The sequence below is a fragment of the Excalfactoria chinensis genome, chromosome 18 (assembly GCF_039878825.1).
Source record: "Excalfactoria chinensis isolate bCotChi1 chromosome 18, bCotChi1.hap2, whole genome shotgun sequence".
Taxonomy (NCBI): Eukaryota; Metazoa; Chordata; class Aves; order Galliformes; family Phasianidae; genus Excalfactoria; species Excalfactoria chinensis.
The window spans coordinates 1,356,182-1,369,341 of record NC_092842.1 but is presented as its reverse complement, the minus strand read 5'-3'; the positions used below and the strand labels follow the sequence as shown (position 1 = coordinate 1,369,341).

Sequence of the window (13,160 nt, the reverse complement as noted above, 5' to 3'; positions counted from 1 at the left end):
ATAATAATTGTGTTGCTCTTGCATCTTTTCTGATACTCAGTAATTGCCTTCTTGCCAGCTGCCTCAGGCTCTTCAATAAAGGTTCACAGAAGACAGAAGCATTGACCATTTCCACCAGGCCCCCTAAGGGCCTGTCCACATAAGTGGTAGATGCCCCTTTCCTGGAGGCATGCATGGCCAGATTGGATTGAGCCCTGGGCAGCCTGATCTGGTGGGAAGCAACCAGCCCACTGTGGGGGGTTTGGAACTAGATAATCTTTAAGGTCCCCTCCAATCTAAGCCATTCTATGAGGTCTTTGTGGAGCCATTTTTCCTTGCCACATGGATCACAAAGGTTTTTACTCTAGGGAAAAATCTGCCTCGTATCTTAGCTTCTGTTTCATGAGTTTCTCCTAAGAAACGTTAGCAGTGCAGAAATACAGGTGTAGGTTCTATGAGCAGAAACGTGGTCCCTGTCCTCCAGTGCAAGGCTGGTTTGTAAAACACCACCTTCAACCTTAGCTTGTGACATAATGGACTTCCATTTTTACAGACAGGGAAATAGACAAAGTTTGGCCTGTGGTCAGCTGCTATAATGGAGGAGTTCTTGCCTTGCAGCACCTCATTCATCCCCATTTTGTCAGTCACTTAATCATCATTTAATCCAAGGATACTCATTCATTCTGGAGTCTCAAAGCCCTGCAGAGAGCCTTTCATAGTGTCATCTGAGATATTTAAGGCTGAATGGCTGGCAAGGACAGCTAGGGGGATGGCACTGTCTGCATCGGGTTCCTTGACCCTTACTTTGAAGAGCTTCCTGCCATAGCAGAAAAACTAGAAGAGTGTTTTAAAAGCCCTCATAAAGATGGGATGACCCAACAACAGCACATTCATTTGCTTAGGTCATCAGGGCCATCTCACTTGTGAATCAAAGCAGGAGAGAGAAATCTCTTCTGAAAACTTCTCTTAGAAGACCCGACAGAGATCTGCAGTCTCCAGAGATTCATGCAGACACAGGCGCCCAAGAGATTATGTTTTAATTTTTAACTAACTCTGGTTCATTAGGTCAGTCCCTGTTCAATGACACAGACTGATGGTCATTCAGGTTGAGAATGATTTTTCCTGAAGCTTCGGGCATCAACTAGTCATTATGAAATGAGGTAATTACGGAACCGATTCATCAGCACACAACTAGGTTCAGGTCTCAGCCATACATTGCCCAGCCTTCAGCACCCAAGAAGCTCTGGGTTGGACAGAGAAAACTTGTCTGCATGGCTTTATGTTCATGATCTTTTTCAAACAGCAAGATGTGAAAAGAAAAGAAAAGAAAAAACCCAAAACCCAACATTACAGGGTTTGGAATTATGTAGAATAGATGGAATTGTACTATAAAAATTGACAAATTGCAGACATAACTGCACAAACCACAGAAGAGCCTGTAAGATGGAATAATCATCTTAAGAATTGTGGAGCTGGGGTCTATATTTATGTCGCTAAGGCTCCTTTCAGATACCTGAGCCAGTTTGTTATCTGTAACCAAGAGAGCAGCTTTAGACTTCAGCAAGATCAATCGCAGAGCATCAGTAAAATGGGAGGAATGACTTTCCTGAAAGACAGTGGATTTAAATTTCTAGGTGTTCATTGACACCAGCTGTTTCTCTTGGTTGCACATAAGATAACTGGGGCCAGATTCTGATTCATGGTGCCTCAGGCATTGAGAAACAGAAGCAAACCTGACACACAGGAAGATATGAGTTACATGAGCTTATACCTGGCTTAGACTTTTTCCTCTCCTTTCATCAGCAAAAGTCTGTCATGAGATATTCCTAGAAGAACCTATTCACAGCCACAAGAACAGGATAGAAGACTTTCGCAACAAAGGACAGCTGCAGCAATCTGCTATTAGTTCCATAAGGGCCTAGAATGAGCCACAGAATTGGCATGCTGTTCTGAAGACCTAAAAAGCAACAGGGTGGCTGCAAGTCACAGCAGCGTTCAGGACAAGGTCATCCAGAGATGCACTCCAGCCACTCTCCTGGCCTCAAACAGCTCCATAAAACCAATTAAAACGTCTGGAAAATTATCAGGGCCCAGAGAATGTGTGTATTTTTGGTTCAGATCGACTTGAAAGAGAAAGTTTGAAGGACTTTGTGGCATGAGGGGCTGGAAAAACTTATTCAGAGGTACAAAGGATTCGCTTATGGGACAGTAATTACTCGGCGGTAATGGACATTAATTTGAAGTTACTAGGGTTCAAGATATGTCATTATTCATTCTGCACCCCATTTGCAATGATATCATTTCAAAGTGATGGATTCAAATTTACGCAAGTAATGCACGAATAGGACAGAGAATATACTTTCTAATGTTTTATGAGCATGAAGAAATCCATAAATTTTGAGTGAAGAAAGACATTACAAAGATAGAAAATATTTTATCTGTCAACCCGCCTTTCTTTATTGCTGAAGGAATAATTGGGCAGAATACAGCAGCCCAGCACAGCCAACTAAGCACTGCTGGCTGCCCTGCAGGCAGATGCTAGCAATCACAGGCAATGAATTCAGCAAACAGAGTGGTGAAAAATCTTTAGGGACTGATCTGAAACCCACTGAAACCAGCAACCTGAGTTCAGAGGACCTGGTTGCTACCATGTAGAGCACAGTGCTGAATCCCAAGTGTGAAATCTCTGCCTTTCCTCTGGCAAAAAGAACGGCTGTGCAGCAGGTTGGAAGGGGTCCCAGCAAACATATAATCACAGAAAGGAGGAACATGTTATAAAAGCTCTTTTTGGCATGATGTGAGAGGAATGTCTCTGAGCTGGGATAGTCGGGGTTCACTGGGAACTCCTTCACCCTCTCATTGCTCTCATCTTGGTGCAGGAACCTAATGCACCAGAACACTTGGACCTGTATGTCCAAGCAACACTTACACAGAGACCACGCTACAGAAACAGCAGCATCACACAACTTAAGCTAAACAAACATTATAATGACTTTAGACGGGCTGAATAAAGGCAAATCTATGCCTGAACTGGCACCAGAATCACATTCATCTGTCAGGAACACAAATCAGCCCAAGTCAGCTGGAGGTTTGCATCTCCCCTTTGGAGCAAGAAGCATCCAAGCATTAACAAGAAACATATAAGTGTCTGCAGATCACATGGGTAAGAATATGTTGCCTCTCCAAATAAAGTCTCAAAAATTGCATTAGATCTGCTATTAAAACAACACGGAGAATATAATCTCAGCTCCACAAGAAGAATAGACATGAACTCCAAATGATTTTATTCCAGAGAAACTAGTTTGAACATACGCTTAATGTCTCAAACAGTTTTTCCTATACCTGCTAAGTACTTCAGCTTGAAACGAATTGATTGCACTTTAATTTCCTAGATACCAACTAAATGTAAATTTAGCTCCAAAAATGGCACAGCAGAGAGAACTACTGTCCAGAAACATAGATATATTTAGTCTTTGAATGACTTACCCTTGTGCCTCCAAATTAATGTGGGGCAGAGGGTAGCAGGCTGGGTTAATTTTCAGCTATCCATTCAAAAAGGAAGTTAGCAGCTATGTGCTGAGCTTATCTGGGAGATACAAATACCTTTGCAGAGCTGTTGTCTTACACTCAAATCAGACCACCCTGACACCAACAGGGCTTTGGGACCCAAAACACTACAGCAATAAGACTAATGAAGATCAGTAATGCAGTGAAACAGTAATGCTAGACCAACCCATCCCCTTTCCATGCGGGATTGGGGCTTCACTGACATTTTTTCTCCATAACATTCATTCAGACACATGAAAACAGGATCAAAAAGAGAGATTCAGTTTCGGACTTTCTACACGCAGGTTTTTGGGTTGCTTTTTGTTTTGTTTTACCTCCCTCACCACCAAGAGAAACAATCCAAAGAGAACTCAAACTGTTACTGTCAGCTTAAACATAAGAATTCCTCCCCATCACACAGATGTGCTCCTGGAAGGAGCACACGATCTAGGCCAGCAGCTCCATCCACTTTCCAATCCTAAAAATAAGCAGTGTTTGTTCCTTGCCCCTTTCGCTTCACAAGAGCTCGAATGTTAAATATTCAAACCATCCACATCTAGAGAACTGATTCATCTCAATTATTCTTGGACATTTTCTTCCCTCGGCACACATATACCAAATAAAGAAATATCATGAAAGCCTTTTGCCCATCCTCAAGTACAGCTCCTCACTTTTCACTGACAGATGGCACAGAGGGCTACACGAGGGGATGAGTGGTAGAAGGTTTCAGATGAGCATCCAGTACAAGTTGCACAAACTGTTATTGTCAGGCTAAAGTGGCCACTAAGACCATCTTTACCATCATTACCTATGTGATTTTTAGTTTCTGCTTGCCTCTATCCATCTTAAGTACATGAAGTTACCAATAGACTTAAAGGCAGACTCCCACTTCTTTTCACTGTGTATAGTTTTACAGTTCTAGGTACACGACCATTCTTTAGGAACTGATGAAGTGGCACAGCCCCATCCTAAATCAAGGAGGGCTGTAAGAAAACTCGTGATGTTATGAGAAGCCCTAGAAATCATTTGATTTGGGTTGTTGCCCTGAAACTGCACAGGGAAGGAGCCTAAAGAGGAATAACAAACCTACTGCTGTTCCCAAAATACGTTTTGAAAGCGTTAAGTGAAAATTAATGACTACCTTTTTCTTTCAGATTTCTATACCTACCTTTCCACTATACAATAAAAAACCAAACCAAAAACGTCAGCCTGTCTCACAGGGGTGTTGTGAAAGTGAATTAATGTTTGCATGAAGAGTTCAGCATAGCGATGAAGTCCATAAAAAGAAAGGCCCAGAAGGAAATGAAGATTCCCCTTCTCAGCCCCTGGTATGAATAGTGAGCAGTAAATAAACCCAAAGCTGTGCACTGAACAATAAAGACAGCAAATGAAATTAGCACGGTCCCTTCTGCAACCTCAAACAACGCTGGAGCCCAGCAAAGAATATGGGGATGATCAAAGCTCAGCATGGAACAGACACACCACCAGACAACGTTAATTCCAATGTTCCCCAATTTCTGACCAAGTCTGCACTGAGCAGAAAATGGGTTTGTGGCACCAGGTCTGCTTTGCAACAGTCTGCTGGCTGGCTGCCCTTTGAGGAGCATCTCCATGCCCACAGCAGGCCATTCTCCTCCCTACCACTACAGGAACAGCTGGGATGAGGTGGATCAGCAGCCTTCCTCTGCTGTGCTGAACCCCAAAGGAGAAAAGCAGTGAGATCAAACAGCATCGCGATGGCACCCATCACATGCGTGCTGCACTCATGGGTTGTAAAAGGCTCCAGGGACAGGTGTGTTGTAGAGAGGCAGGTTAATATTCAACAGAGCAAGAACATCCACATCTATCCACATATTGCATCACAGGCATCTCCTGCCCTTCTGTTGACAGGGCAAAGTTGAAGTTCAGCTCTGCAGACCACCAAGCAATCAGGGAGACTTAAAGGAGATTTAAAGGAGATGGCATTTCAGTACGTGGCGGCATCCTGCAGGCCTCATCCACACAATCACAGATTTCACAGTTTAAAACATTAAAAGCTCAATTTCTTCTTAATCTAGATTGGACAAAAGAGTTACACCTCATTTTACTCAAGGGGAGGGGGGGGTTATTGTTTTTTTGTGGGGTTTTTTAATGTCTTTTCATCTGAATAACAGTCATGTCATTCCTTTGACTTTTCTTCAGAGCTACAAGCGAGCCAGAATAGCAGCTATTTGCACAGTCAAAGCGGTCATGCTACGTCCATTGCCATACCAATCGGACAGCTAAATTTAACTGCTAAATTATGGGGTGAAAAGAGGGAAATAGAAATAAAGGCTGTACCTGACAGCAACCAACCACCTCTTCTTATTTCACGAGCAGCACTGGGGCTGCCTGAATAGTCTCCTCTTCATCCTTTCATTCCCCTGCTCACTGCTGGAACAAGATGTCAGCCCTCGGTTGCACATTTTGTCCTATCTTAAAATCAAAATTTCAAGAATGACTGTAGGTCTAAAGAAGAGAGCTGAGAGGTTTAATTACTTGTATGTGTGTTTGAGAGGTGCTCCCATGTATACCCAGAGTTCCTGGAATCACAGCCTTAGTACAAGGGAGAAAATGAGCAGCAAGTGGCAAGCTAAAAAAAATCTCTGGCACCCAGATACGTGCCTGAAACAACTCATTTCCAAGAACGTCATGCTGTGAGGCTGGCCAGGCTGAACTGCAGCAATGTCCTTTTACTCAAATTGACCTCCCCATTACAAGGCTATGCATGCACTACTCCTAGCTTTACTGATAACACACTGGTGCAACCCTTGCACAGGATGCAGCTCCGTGGATGGATATCAGGTAATTTCCTACCAGTTGCTCTGTGTTGATGCTTGAGCTGAGCCAGGGATTACGCCTTTTGCCAAGTGACATGGTCTTTTGAAGACCTCCACAACCTCTGGAGCTGATAGCAATGATGGTGTAATTTTAGGCAAGAAGCTCAACTGCAATACTAGGTGAACATTTATATCAGAGTAGCAAGCTCACTCCTTCCTCAGCCCACTAGCAATAGATTTACACCAGGTTGCATGTCATTTGCCATTGCTTCCTGAGGAGTCAACAGAAGAAAAGATTTGGTCCATATAGATGTGTCTTGGAAGACCAAGCAGAGCTTACAAGTCTGCTACACCAAAGGCTCTGTTTTGCAAAGTCACATTTTTTGATCCTATCTGTATTTCAGAACATCTCCAACTGAGCTCCATTAATGTAATCGATTTTTAATGTCATTATCAAAGAACGAATGTGAAGATTTTAACAGCCTATTAGACTGAAATTAAGCCTCACCCAAACCTTCTTCCCTAAGAAGAAGGGTTTTAAAAAAAAACACAGAACTTTATTCCATTCTCACTAATGGACAAGGAGGTACTAAAGTGACCTGGGAAAAGGGACACTTTTGTCCTCACATTCCAGTCCACGTAACATCAGTTCAGTCTCTGCAGAAGATCAGAGGTTTGCAATTACAGGAAGTGGAGTTCCCTGTCACAGGGGAAGGTTTTCTCCTACCTCCCACACAAAGAAGACCAAAGGGCAGCCCTCAAGGGATCAGAAACAGTATTTGCTGAGCTGGAAGAATTCCAGGATTCAAAATGAAATGTGGTACATGTCCTGCTTGTTTTTGTTCTCTGTGTTCCCCAAGAAGTCCCAGGCATTGGCTGAACCTCAGATCAGGCCTTTGAGACCCCAATACCTGAACCTGGCCAGCAGTTGTAATCAATGGCTTCAGCAGTGCTGCTTTCACCGAGAGGCTTGTGCTACAATAAAACATTGATTGCAACCTCTATCTCTTTCCTTGGGAAAGAGGCATGGGTGAGGACTTCACCTTCTCCCTTTTATTCATTCCCTGTGTGAACCACATCTCTTCAAACTCTACCCGTGATTCAGGCAATTCAAAGGCAGGACATCATCCTAAAGACTGACTTTGCCATGGCTGACATTCATCTTTCTCTACTCAGTCACTTCTCCAGCAAGAGTCAAGTCACTTTTTTATTCTCTGGCAAATCAGTGACAAATACTTGTGGACATTTTGACTCAGAGCATGTCACCTCCTCCAAAGGTCCAATCTTTCCTCAGGTTAAAATCTGACAGACACCCACAATTGCAATTTCCCCTGTGTGGCACGCCATCGTTTTAACACGTTCCCCATGGTACACGAACACTGAGCTCCATGCGAGGTTCTCCCACTCACTGTGAGTGAGCATCTGCATTTCTAGAGAATTATGCTGTTACCATCTATTTTATTTCGGATTCAAATTTTTCCTCACTTGAATTCAACATTTTTTAAGGATTATTTTTACTTCTTTTGAGGCATCTCAAACTCGCTTCTTTTCAATACTGTCAACCAGCCTATTTCACTATTATGTTACGAAGACAATGATGGCACCTGAATTCGTTTCAGAAGAGATGGAAATGCGGACACAAAAGCGAAAGGAAATGGCTAGAAAAATAAAATCCTTCATCAGCCAATGGCATAGGCAGAAAAGCACCAAAACACCCCAAAATCCTGCTCCATTGCTCCATCTGTTAGGCAAGAAAGCTGAAATTATTAGCCTGGATCTTTCTCAGATACAGCAATGTTATCTGCTGCTGTAGTCTCATGTTCTTTCACGTCTTCCAATTAAAGCAAGTAAATTGGATCAGACTGAGCTTCCTTTGTCCTTTTCACCCCTTGCAAAAGTCAGAGGTTACCATGATTTTATACCTGTTATAATTAGCCTTAACGTTGTAACCTAGGAAGAAAAAAACTAATGTTTTTTTTAGCAATAGGCTTAGTGGTTTTATCTTTTCTGCAACTGGGAGCCAAGTGTAGTCTTTCCAAACCCTCTTACAATGCATCTAACCAATTAAAGTACTTTGTTCAATTCTATTGAAAAAAGAAAATCAAACTGTGCAACAAGTTTAGGATCCACCAAGCCAGGCTAAGAGATAAATCTGAACAGAGAACTCCGGGAATATGCATTGCTCCTGCCCAAAAAGCAGGCAAACAAGGCTCAGATTTAGCTGTCGGACTCAACAACTGTTATGGGTCGATTCCAACTTGGGTGATTCCACAGTTCAAGAGATAAGAAGAGCAGAGTTTTTCCAACGCATGTCTCCCAGTGCAGCAATAACATGCACAGATCAGTGATGGGGACATAGATGTTATCTGCCAGAACCTGCTGACACATTCCGGGTCCTGTAAGAGGACTGTAGCCAAGGGGAGCCCTCTCCTCCCAACTGAAGGTCAAAGTGATGCTCCACCATGGAGAGAGCAGCAAAACTACAGTACCTGGCCTGATGGTACCAACCCTCAATGCTCTCCAAAACCAGAGCACTTTTATCAAAATATCCTTTATATTATTAAAAAAATCACTGTGGAATCATTTAAAAAATGAGGGATGGTGTTGAAACCCAGATCTTTACCTGAATTTTAGGCCTGCAGGATATGGGGGCACAATTCACACAGCACTGGAATATCAAAGTTTCCCTCAAAGCTGAAGTACGGCTTGCAAAAGATGTTTGATCTTTAAACCAGACATTAAGGGATGGGATACTACCAGTCCTATTGATATTGTTTCATGTGTAAAAAGAAAGTTTAGCCCTTGACATACCCTGCTTTATTTCATGTGTCATGCTGTAACAGACCGGATTGCTGGATATCTCCAGCATGATTCAGAAGAAATTGCAAGATAAAGAAAAGGACAATTATGAAACAGCCTGTTCAAATTTCCCCCTAACTCCTTTCAGAGAGCAGCAGGAAGTAAAAGGGTCTAATCATGCTCCTTCAGAAATCCATTTCCTTTCTGGTGAATCTGTAGATGATCTCGAGGCTCTTTTTGTCTCAAGACCCAAAACAGACCAGCTGAAGCAAAGTCTTGTGACAGTGAATTCCATGAGTTAATTATATTTCCCTTAGTAAAGGAGTTCTAAAACTTCAATTTCTTTACTGATTCTTTTTGCATCCTGCCAAAATAGATAGAGAAACACAATTTCCTCTCTTTATTCTTTTTTTTTGCTCTGAACTATATCACCCTTATGAGACTTGCCTCTTAATTTTAACTCTCAGCCTTTTCATTTCTCCTGAAATAGAGATTTTTTTTTTTCAACCCTTTAATCATTTTCACAGCCTTTCTCACAAGCTCCTGTGCTCAAACTCAAGAAAAGCTTTATTCAAGGATGCTGGTTCAAGATGTTCAAGATGGGAAACTGAAACGAAAGACAATATAGTCTCCCTTTTTCTTTCTGAATTGGAAAATAAGCTGAAGATCAAGTTATGTTATTTCAGCTACAATTTGAATGAGAACAGAGATAGACCCAACTAAATATTTCTGGTTGTTAGTTTAGTTTGATAACTCTTCAATAGAAGGACATTATGTAACTGAAGAACTCTTGGTTCTTCCAGACGTTCTTCATTCTGTCCTTTCCTTCTTTATCTCTACATTCTCTCATAGGCCATTCACACCTGCCTAAACCCATATTCATGGCGTGTATGTGTCCTGTTTTTCAGACCCTCACTGGCCAATTCGACATATATTCTTAATAACAGGAATGTGGAAAGAGTAAACATTAGCCTATCTCCATTAACATCCATAAGGAATAAACTTCACAGCATTTGCAAGCAGATTTTCAAGAGGCCCAGGTACTCTTTCTATTCCCAGTGAAACACAGTACCACTCTCATCTCTATTTCTGGTCTTTTTCTTACACAGCCCAGCATGAAATACCTTGAGCCAAGTTAACAGCTAAACTCATTACTGGCAAAATCTAGGGTTTAACTCTGAAGTTATCTGAGATTCTTGTTCCAAGAAGATGCTTTTAAAAATCTACAGCTGATCACAGATCAGGCTATGTAATCCCCATTGACAGCTCTTGAAACCAAGACATCTTCTCTAGCACTGACAGAATAACCTGACCTGTTTCCTTAAGGTTCCACTCTCAGATCACTCAGAAAATAAGTTCATTTTATTGGAAGAAAGAAAGAAAGTCAGACAACTTGTCTTGGTCTCAAGGAGCATCTGCAGGCCCCCCAAACGACAGGTGCTGAACATAGATCCTACCAGGACCTGGAGCCATCCAAGGATTCTTGTACAAACAAGAGCCTGTTGCTCCTGACATACAGGATTAGCTTACAATTAAAACTAGGCTGATTTTCTAAATCTTCCTTCTTTTCAACAGTCACAGCCAAGTTCTTGTCATCTGAGATGAGCAGACACTTTGCCATCAAAGTGCCACTTGGGAACTGGGACACAGCACTGAAAGTAGCATTTGAGAAGCACGAGCCTGAGAAATCCTGCACACTCCTCCACATCTAATCATGAGACAGCACTCAACACCAAATAGAGGGCTTGGGTGATTTGCATTTTTTTGGTTGTTTGTTTGTTTTTTAATGGGGAAGGAGTAATAAAATTAACATTAGTGCACTTCAGAGCTGCATTTTTATTCATTGCTTTTGGTTTTCAAATCCCAACATTTATACCCAGTAGCTAGATAAGCAATTCTTTCCATTGATACAGAACAGCAAACAGTTAAACAAATACCCACTCTGCCAGGGCAGGATCAGAGATTAGGAGCAGATCACAAGGCCCAAAGTCCTCTCTCCACACCTGCAGTCTCTGTAATTGCCTGTGCATGGTACATCTGGTCCACTCGGAAGAGGCAATATTTCCCTGCCACCTTCCTCCTTTCAAGAGCCATAAAAAGCTAAAACCACTGTCTGGACTCTGTACTAATTATCCTGGCTGGCTTTGATGAATCCCTGGCTGTGATGAGGAAGCACGCCTCCTTTCGTGTGCTATGGCCATTTTTGCTGGGTAGCAGCCCAGCTTCAGGGTCTGAAGGTCAAGTACACTTCAGGTTATGTCCAGCACCACTCTCCTTATGAGCCAAAAGCTTGAGAGAAACACAGAATCCCAGAATCATAAAGGTCGGGAAATATCACTCAGATCATGGAGTCCAACCCCATCCCCACTGACCATGTCCCTCAGTGCCCTTTCTGAAACACCTCCATGGTCAATGACCCCACTGCTTTCCCCTGGGCATCTTTCAGAGAAGGAACATAAAAACAAGCACAAAATGTGAAAATCAGCACAAAATAAAACCAAAACAAAAAACAACTGAAGAAATGCTCCAAATTTTATCTCGATTCAGAGAAAAACTATTTGTCAGCGCCTTTTCTGGCTTACTGCGCAGTACCCATCACTTATCAGTTAACATACCAGGTATTCAATATCTTGAATTCAGTTCTAATAAAGTAAGAAAGGAGCGTGTTGATCTCATTATTTCTTTGCCCTTCAGAAATATCCTGACCTGAAACGCTCAGTGTGTCACAACAGGGAGAGCAGAGCCTTGCTTCAAGGCTAACTTCTGCCAGGGAAGGGCTGGATCCACCTGTGGCTCCTCTGGGGGTCTGTGACCATCTGCAGCCCTTTGCTTCTTAAGCTTCCCAGCGTGGCTTCAGCTTCCCATGAGCCCAGATGGTCAAGTGACAGTCAAAAGGACAACTTAAATGTATGGTCCATACTGAGGGATCACATGCCCTCTCCTCTCCTAGTTACCAGACGCTTGTTTTCTCTGCCTTCCTCCATCACTGCTCCAGCACAACTGTCAGATCTCCACTTAACACTTTGCGTTCAGGAAAACAAGTTAATTCCCTTTCCCTCATCCCATTTCTATTTAATTTAATTTCAGGATGCACCCTGAGCTTTCCTGAGACAGCAAGCATTCATCCATCTTTGGAGCACAAAATAAATAGAGAACAGTGATCATCTCCATTAAAATCTGTAGATGTTTTGTTTTTAGCATGACTCATGCATAATGCTAACAGCAATCAGACTTGGCCCGTCACCACCTGTACTGTACAACAAGCCTTACTTATTTTCCATGAGATAACTTCTCAAGATAAAGCTTGACCCTTTTAAAACATTCATTTGCCCAACTCCTGTTGCTGCTCAGCTTTGCTTTCTAGCAGAGACACAGAGAAAGTTCCATGCAGAAAGAAAGAAATTAGCATTTCCCTGCACCCACCTCCTTTATTCCCTGGCTGTCTCGATCTGAAGCTTTAAAAAGAAAACACCAAGCATACTGTCTAAGCATAACTGGAAGTGCTTTCAAGGCTTTTTGTTATTCTACTTTTATTTTGCTTTTCAAATTACTATCCTCTATGGCTATTTGGAGGTGATTTGGAGGTGGGGGGGATTCAACCATTCTCTGCAGTACACAAGCACTAGTCACGTCGGGCCCTATAATTCAGTCATCCTACTCTAAGAGCTATTGAATTCAAATGTGCGTGGAGAGTAAATGTTAGAGACTACAGGCATCTATGTTGTTTGACAGCTTTAGGAATTCCAGCCCTTAACCAGACATTCACTTTTCAAACTATTTCCCGGCCTCATTACACCTCAATCAAAAAGGTTGTACCTAAAGGGTACAATCCACCTCAGGCTGGAAGATCAGATCTCTGCAGCCCACTGTGCAGACCAGGCTTGATTCCTGTGCTTCTCCCTTTGATAGTCATTGCCGCAACTAAGCCTGCTGCTGCTTCTCATGCACTGCACCAGAAATAGCATCTTAGACTGCCCACGTATGGAGACAGCCCTGGTAACTAGCAAAGCAAATATCAGGGATGAACAGGTCCTTGTT

General features: G+C 42.5%; 1 protein-coding gene across 2 annotated transcripts in view; it reads right to left on the bottom strand.

Annotated features, from left to right (window-relative positions):
* Window positions 1-13,160, bottom strand: part of CACNA1B (calcium voltage-gated channel subunit alpha1 B) — a 199,015-nt gene that overhangs the window by 171,389 nt on the left and 14,466 nt on the right. The window lies entirely within an intron of this gene.